At 38.2% G+C, this 8,912-nt stretch overlaps 1 pseudogene; it reads right to left on the bottom strand.

Annotated features, from left to right (window-relative positions):
- Positions 1-7,376: 7,376 nt before the first annotated feature.
- On the bottom strand, positions 7,377-7,804 carry LOC125174450 (ferritin light chain-like; annotated as a pseudogene).
- Between the last annotated feature and the right edge of the window lie 1,108 nt (positions 7,805-8,912).

Below are 8,912 nucleotides of genomic sequence, written 5' to 3'. Positions count from 1 at the left end.
TGAAATTTCCTGGGAGCTTTCGTAGAGGTCACATTTCTAACAGGAAAGTCTCACAGCTCCAAGAATTTCTAGGACTGAATTATGAAAATTTTGGAAGGTTTTAATAGGTTTTGATGGAATGGAAACCATAGATGAAATTATTCCATTTCATCCATTTTGAATAAATTTAATATTTTGTTTCAAAAAAATAGATTTTATATGTTTTATCTCATCCCATCTTCACAGTCCTGTAAAGGTATTATTATTGTCACCTATCTATTGACGATGAAAGTTTGGTTCTACTTGGCAAAAATTGTTTAAATTGCAAATGATATAACTGTAATTGAAATAAAATGTTTTATGACTCTAAAGACCATGATCTTCTCTCTATATTACGTAGACATTATACATGTGATCTCCAGAAGTTTGTACGTGAAATGGCAATAGACTCTTGTTTGTGATAAAATGTTAGACTCTTGTTTGTGATAAAAAAAAATAGACTAAAAAAATTGTTTATCATTAAAGGATTTCAAAGTAAAGTACATAACCAGAAAGTAAGGTAGGTCTAGATGGACCTATTTAGACCTATGCTTTATAAATAGTCCATTTTTTTCAAGTGCATACCTGTATAAAATGGACAATATTCTGGAAATATTTGCACCTATTTATAGTTGTTGCTGTGAGATGTGTAATTCAGGGTGATTAAGGTGCATGTGTGCATGTGTGTGTGTTTGGAATTCACTTGTTAGTATACTTCAAATTTGTGGTGAAGTAATGGGTGATTTTTATCTATATCGATATATATATATTTTCAATATATGAAATTTATTGTCAAATTTGTTTCCATACAACACCCAGTGCTCATCCCAAAAGGTGCCCTCCTCAATACCCATCACCCACCCTCTCCTCCCTCCTACCCCCCATCAACCCTCAGTTTGTTCTCAGTTTTTAAGAGTCTGTTATGCTTTGGCTCTCTCCCACTCTAACCTCTTTTTTTTTTTTCCTTCCCCTCCCCCATGGGTTTCTGTTAAGTTTCTCAGGATCCACATAAGAGTGTATCTATATATTTTTAGTTTATTTATTTATTTTTTAAATTTTGATATAGAGAGCTCTAGTGGGGAAGGGCAGAGAAAGGGGGAGAGAGAGAATCCCAAGCAGGCTCTGCGCTGGCAGCGTGGACCCCTAAGGCAGGGCTCGGACCCACAAACTGTGAGATCATGACCTGAGGTAAACCAAGAGTTGGATGCTTAACTGACTGAGCCACCCACGTGTCCTGGGTAATTTTTATTTTTAAAAATGTTTTATTTTTGAAACCTCTGAGGAGTAGGATACATTTCTTATTGACATTCGTTGGTTTGGGAGACATATATTTTCATATTAACTAGGCGAGTATAAGGAAGACTGTCTAGATGCCAACATGTAGACGGAAATTTTCTCAAGTTGCTGTACAGGAATCTGTTTTCTCCTCTAAAACCTCAGCCTTTTCTATGACTTTCAGTCTTCTGGAATTAGGTAATCTGAGACAGGGACTTTGTCTTGCCAGGATTTTTGCGATTTAATTGGATTCACAACTTGACACTTGCATATCACACAATACCCTATACCAAAAATAATTGAAAAAGAGGCCTTCTTGAATATGTCGTGATTTCTCCAATTGTAGTAATTTTCAACTTCACGACCATTTCTTTAATGAATCTCTCAACCCAAAAAAGTACCAATAATCTTTATAAGGTTGAGAGAATAAAGTGTGAAAATCACCGGTAGCCTTTGTCCAAAAAATTCTTCTTTTGTCCTTTATAATTTCAACGAGTTCCTTAACACTCTTTTTGGGGGGAGGTTGCCAAAAATCACCAGCCCTGACCTTACAGTCCTGAGAACATGAAGCACGCATGCTTTGCCTTTCCCACTAGAGCCTTGTTATCTGGAGGCTCTAACCTGGTCCAAGGTGAAGAATCAGACTTGTTTATTCAGGTCTTCCAATTCAAACAGCTGGGCAGTAAATGAACAAAGGAAAGTGATTGTGTCAGTGAAAGGTCAATGGAAGTTCAGGTCTTCAGAGTCAGTCCACGGAAGAGGAAATGTTTGTGCTCTTAATAGTTTTTGTCACAAATATTAAATGTGTGATTGACTCTCAGGGCTAAAATAAAGAACGTTTATGAATACACTGTGAATTGTTTTCCCGATGCTAGTAACAAAATGATCACGTTTACAAAATGTATTCATTCTTAAGGTTTAGTTTAGGTAGCAAAGCCAACCAGAAGAGTGTGGTGCCCCTCTTAAAGTCTTATAAACGTTTTCCTTGTACATAATTCTATTATAGGGCTTTCATATTTACAACATCTCTCTACACATCGTCTTTCCTACTGACTTGTAAGATCTTTTAAAAATGTATCTTTTATAGTATTTATCTTTTTATCTCAAGATCTTACCAGAGGGCTCAGAAGCAGTAGCTATTCAATGAATGTTTTAATAAATGAATCTGTGCATGAATGAATAAACTAAATCTTTCCCAATATCCACTACTTATGTCAAAAAAAAAAAAATCCCTGCATCTCTTCCCCATGCTTTCCCTCCAAGTAACTTCTTTAAAGGTAGTACCATTGATCCCACAGACCTCAGCCACATTGCCTTTAATCTCAGATTTTTTTTTTCTCTATTGTGATTGCTTTCCTGTAATCCCAATTTGTTTTCTCCTTTACCTTTGAGGTTAAGTTTGGAAAGATGTCATTCTGGAGATCCCTGAGATTCAAGAGGGCTACTTGCTATTTTGAGCCGTTCTACCAGTTATTGTGACAGTGGAATATACTGTCGATATTAATTGGTTTCTCTGATACGTTCCTGTTGTGTAATTCAGTGCAGGAAATGGAAATCATAAACCAGTTATACATTTTCATAAATATCGACAAATAAAACACGGGACAGTTTTACGCCCAACTCCAACATTCATTTGTATCCCTTGTCACCTGGACTGCAATATCGTTAAGTATATATTTTCCACTATTAGTCTGCTGCAAACTTGGTATGTGGTGGGCTTATTACAGTTTATTATTCAAATGCAAATTGGAGCTGCCAAATTCTGTGTGACTTAGAGCTAATCTTCCAAATAATGTTTGCTTTCATTTTATTAAGTTACTGCACATGTAGTATGTGGGGATTTAGTGTGACAATGGCATACAGAGCTCTGTGTCACCGTGAAAAGGGAGGTGTTTTTTGATTCTGGCCTCTCTGAAAACCTTCACTGTTCATCACCAATGATCGTGACCCAGGATTATCCCAGCCGTGCACTCACATACACACCATCCTCCTGCATTAGTAGAATTGGCTCTGAGGGCTCCAGATGGACCACCAGTATCTCATGAGCTATTCTGCAGGGGGTAGGTTAGGATGATTTTGTGTAGTACAATTCTTATATGGAACCACCAGTCTGCGATGTCGCTACTCCTTGTCAAAGATAGATTTAATACTATTCCCGCTATTCTGCCAGAAATGTACCTGTTACATTTGCCATCTCACTTGACAAACAAAAATACCTCATTTGACTAAGATTGGTGTCACACACAGTAAGATGACAGGAGAGGGGAAGTTTAAAAAACAAATCAAAACAAAACGGTCGTTTGGGTTTATAATAGCAAAACCTCCCCTATTTTAAGCACTGTTTCCTTTCTGCAAAATAAACAACCCCCTCAAAACCAAGTACATTGAGAGTTGTCACATCTTCCTGAAAAGAAATCTAGTATTCCAGTTAACAGATGATACTTCACCTTCAACTTAGAAATAAACGTATATTTTAAAATTGAATAAGCAAAAGTTTTAAAAGGGAAAAAGTATGGCAAAGTGTCCTAATTCTGAGAAGAAAAAGACAAAGAGACTTCTCGTGGACCTCCCTGTTAAGATGATTACTCCTTGTTTATAATGGCTCTTCATAGAGGGAGTAAGTTCCTTTCCCTTCTTTCCTTCCTCTCCTTTCAACAAATAGTTTTAAGCATCTAGTATTAGCATATGGTGGCCACCATGAAACCAATGGTCCCTGGCTTCCTTTTACCTAGAGATTCCCATATAATTTTTCATGAATCTGGAAAGAACATTTAGGAAAATACCACTTATCCATGGCAAAATTGCTATGTTCATATATATTAAAAGTATATATGCACAGAGGATATGGATAAACTATGTCTCACATGGAGTTGAAATTTGAAACAAACCTTTGAAATAATGTAATCAGTGATACAGATGAACAATGGAAATTAAAGCAAAATACCGCATTTTACATATATTAAGTTGAAAATGTTACATATATAACATATATATTAGTGGATATGAGATATTATAAAATTGCACTGATTTCTGTTATTGGGGTGGAAAATAAGCAAAAATCTGTTTGGAAAAATGATCAAACTGGTGAAGAAAAATTAAGTGCTCCTTGCTGTAATTCCATGCATTGAAATGTAGCCCAAGTGAAAAAAATCAAAAGAAAAAATGAGTATGTATATCAAGATGTTGAATGGAGTTTTGCTTATCATGCTAAAACATTATAATGTGGTCCAAATGTCCATTAATAAGGAAAGGTTAAGTCAGTTATACTTTAGTTAAATGGAATAATGTACAAATGTAAAATGATTATGGATATGTTTCTGTTTAAAATGTGTACGTAGACACTACATAAAAGAATGTGACATCTCGGGATGGCAGGACTATGGATGATTTTAAAAAATGCTTTAATTGCAGTTTTAATACTTTTATGGGTTATATAATAGGCTCACTGTTTTTAATTTAAAATTTTTTTAAGTTTATTTATTTTGAGAAAGAGAGAGCACAAGGGGGGTGGGGAGGAACAGAGACAGAAAGAGAGGAAGAGAGAGAGAGAGTCCCAAGTAGGCTCCGCACTGCCAGTGCAGAGACCAACATGGGTCTTGAGCTCATGAACATGAGATCATGACCTGAGCTGAAACCAAGAGTTGGACACTTAACAGACTGAGCCACCCAGCACCACTCACTTTTTATAGTCATAATCAGTCTTGAATATTCAGGGGTCAAACTAATGTGTCTTTTCTTTTTTTCCCATTTTCTTTATTTAAGGTAAAATTTACATCCAGTAAAATTTACCCTTTTTTTTAAGTTTTTTATTTCATCCTTTTGTTGTACAGTTCTGAGTGTTTTTTGTAAACAGCATATGGTCATGAAACCACAACCAAAATCCAGATATAAAACAAAATATTGAAAAAGTTCCAGCCTCTAAAATTGTATGCTTTTGAAAAAAACCAAAACATACAGTCATGAAACCACAATCACAACCCACATAAAGAACAAAATATTGAAAAAGTTCCATCCTCCAAAATTCAACTTACCCCTGATAGTTAACTACTAACTACCAGATACCCAGCCTTGGTTTTTATTCCCCCATAGTTTTGCCTCTGAGAGAATGTAACATAAGTGGAATTACAGAATATGTACCTTTTTGACTCTGGCTTATTTTACCAAGCATAATGCTTTTGAGATTTAAAAAGACTGTTGTATGTATCAGTAGTTCTTTCTTACTGCTGATTGGTTTCCTGTTATGTAAATGTACCCCCATTATTTTATCTGCTTCCCAGTGGAGGGATATATGGGTTGGTTCCAGTTTGGGACAATCACAAATAAAGTTGCTACATAAGCATTTATGTATAAGTTTTCTTTTTTTGTGTATGTTTTTCAAATGTTTATTTATTTATTTTGAGAAAGAGAAAGAGAGAGAGAGTCACGAGCAGGGGATTGGCAGAGAGAGAGGGAGAGAGAGAATCCCAAGCAGGTTCTACACTTTCAGCACAAAGCCCGGCATTGGGCTTGAACTCATGAACCTTGAGATCATGACCTGAGCCGAAATCAAGAGTCAGACACTGAATCCACTGAGCCACCCAAATGCCCCTTTTGTCATGTATATTGTAATCGAGATAATATTGTTTGCATGCACGGGTACGAAATAATACAAAGAGATCTTGTGTTTCCCCTAATGGTAATGTTTTGCTAAACTATTGTATAGTAGGACAGCCAGTATATTTGCAATGATTCTGGGTCCTATTTGAATCTTTTATTTTAGCAAGCACTTACTCTATTAGGTTTAGCATGCAGGTCTTGGCCCATTGTTGGCTGTGTTTCCAAAGACCGTGTCATCCTCAGAGCCTTGCCATGTTGTTTTGGATTCTTCATTTGCCTGTTGCCACTGGGACTCCTGCTAGTTCCTGCTGGTGCTGCCTGTGGAGGTAGAAGAGCTTTGCCCAGGCCAGGTCACTGGGTGTCTCTGGATAGGCAGAGGGATCTCAGGGCCCTGGGAGTTACCTGGACCTGGCTGTTTGAAATGTAACTGGTGCCCTTTTGACACTTCTGCCTTCCTACCCCCTTATTTATAGGTTTTTGTGTGAAGACAGGTTTTCATTTCACTTGGGTAAATATATACCAAGGAGTAAGATTTCCTGGTCATATGGCAAATATATGTTTAGTTTTATAAGAAACTACAAAAATGCTTTCGAAAGTGGTGTACCATTATCTTACCAGAAATCTATGAGAGTTCTAGTGGGTCTGCCCCCTCATCAGCACTTCTTTTTTTTTTTTTTAGTTGAGCCATTACAAGGATAGTGGTATCTCATTTTGTTTTTAATTTGTACTTCCCTATTTCCTAATGATATTAAGTATCATTTAGATGATGTGCTTGCTTTACATCCTTCTATATTTTTTGGTAAAATTCCTTTTCAAGTCTTTTACCCATTTCTTATAATTGTATTCTTACTTGCTTTTGAGAGTTCTTAATATAATTTGGATATAAGCCCTCTATCAATGGCTTGCAAATACTTCCTCTACTTTATGGCTTGTCTTTTCACTATTTAACCTTGTCTTTTGAAAAGCTGATGTTTTAAGTTTTGATGAAGTCCAATCTATCAATCTGTTCTTTAATGGATCATTTTTATGATCAAGTTGGATTTAATTTTTATATAAGGCAAGATGCATGAGTGAAGGTTCCTTATTGTTTTGCTTATGGATATCCAATTTTTCTAGCACCGTTTGTTGGAAAGACTATTCTTTATTCATTGAATCTCCTTGCATGTTTACTGAAAATCAATTGAACATGCAGTTGAGCTTTGAACAATATGGGTTTGAACTTGGGTGCATTCACGTATAGTCAGATCCCCCCACCCAGCCCTGCAAAAAGCTTTATTGTTTCCAGTCGGTCCACAGCTTTTAAGAAGACTCCAAGGTGGTTAAACAGCGGCCTAGTAGCTGAAGGGAGTGAGTCAGGCAGCAGTCCTGACATCAGGGGGATGCCTGAGGGGATTCTCAACAGACTCTGGGTTCTGGAGGCTCCTACTCCGGCTTGAGAGTGAGCCTAACTTGCCCAGCCTAGCCTGGGGGCCAGCCTGCCTAATTCGTCACGTGGTCGCCATCTTCCTGGTGAGTTTCACCTGTTCCTCCCGGAAGTGGTTCTCTAGGAACTCACAGGGCGCAGGCAGAGCCTACGGCAAGCAGATACAAAAGGGTCCACTTCAGGTCTTTCCCCAGCGCCGAGGCAGCTTCTGAAGTGTCCAGTTTTACTCCACTCACCCTGGGATGGCTCTGCACGTCCTGGAAGAGGGCGCTGCCGCCGCGCTGGTTTTGCATCTTCCAGAGACGCTGGGAGCCCTTGCGCTTCGGCAAGGCAACCCGCAGAAGTGTCCCATGCCTTCCAGAGCCGCGTCATCATCCTGGTGGAAATAGAAGCTCAGAGAAAGGTAAGTGTAGAGGCCTGTAAATGCATGTTGATCAAGTGGTTGACGGCAGCTTCCACCTGACAGGAATAATTCTGAGGAATCTGGGAGTTTATGGTTGATTGGCATTAGAAGCTAAGCTAAAGAAAACAAAACCGTGTTGGTTGGTCCCGGAAGCAGAGGGTGGCTGAGACAATGGCTTCCAAGGTTGCAACGCGAAAAGAAATTGCAAGAAGGGGCATTTCTCCATTCTAAACACTTTTGAAACAAGTGACAGATCTTGGGGATTCCCAGGCACCCTGCCTATATGAGTATTTTTTACAGCAGAGTACTGTACATATATTTTCTCAACATTTTTTTTTCCTCTAGCTTTATTGTAAGAATAGAGCATTTAATACATATACAAAATGTGTGCCACTAGACTGTTTTATGTTGTTGGTAAGGCTTCCCCATCAACATTAGGCTATTTGTAGTTAAGCTTGGGGGAGTTATAGGTGGAGGGATGTTATACCTATAACTCAGAAGTTATAAGTGGAGGGATGCCTTGGTGGCTCAGTCAGTTGAGCATCCGACTCCTGATTTTGGCTCAGGTCATGATCCCAGAGTCATGGGATCTAGCCCCTCGTAGGCTCCTTGGTGAGCATGGAACCTGCTTAAGATTCTGTCTGTCTTTCCCTCTGCCCTTCTACCCTGCTCACACTCACTTTCTATCTCTAAAAAAAAAAAAAAAAAAAAAAAAAAAAGTAATAGGTGGATTTTCCACTACCTGGGGATTGGCGCCCCTAACTCTCACATCCACCTCCTCCACTCCATATTGGGCAAGGATCCCCTGTATATGTGCCGGTGTGTTTCATTTTCTGAACCCTCCATCCAGTCCCATTGGGCCCCCAGGTCTATCCTTTCTCCAGCCCTGAACTGTCTTGGCTACTGTTTTGTGTGTAGATATCAGTTACTGTGAACCTCAAACTTGGTTCTGCTTTTCCAAAATTCTTTTAGCTAATTCAGTTCACTTATTTTCTCATAAAAAACTTAAGATTACCTTGTGGATGTATATAAAAAACAGACAGACAAAAAAGATAACAAGAAGTAACAGCAACCCTGCTGAGATAGCTAATGGTGTGGGCCTCAGCAGGCAGCTCCAGGTGTAAATTATTTTTCTGTTCCCTGCCCCCAGCTGTAGTTCTTTTTTTTTTATTTTTTTTATTTATTTTTTTATTTTTT

The sequence above is a fragment of the Prionailurus viverrinus genome, chromosome C2 (assembly GCF_022837055.1).
Source record: "Prionailurus viverrinus isolate Anna chromosome C2, UM_Priviv_1.0, whole genome shotgun sequence".
Lineage (NCBI taxonomy): Eukaryota > Metazoa > Chordata > Mammalia > Carnivora > Felidae > Prionailurus > Prionailurus viverrinus.
Note: the sequence above shows the minus strand (reverse complement) of the source record. Positions and strands in the feature narration are given on the sequence as shown.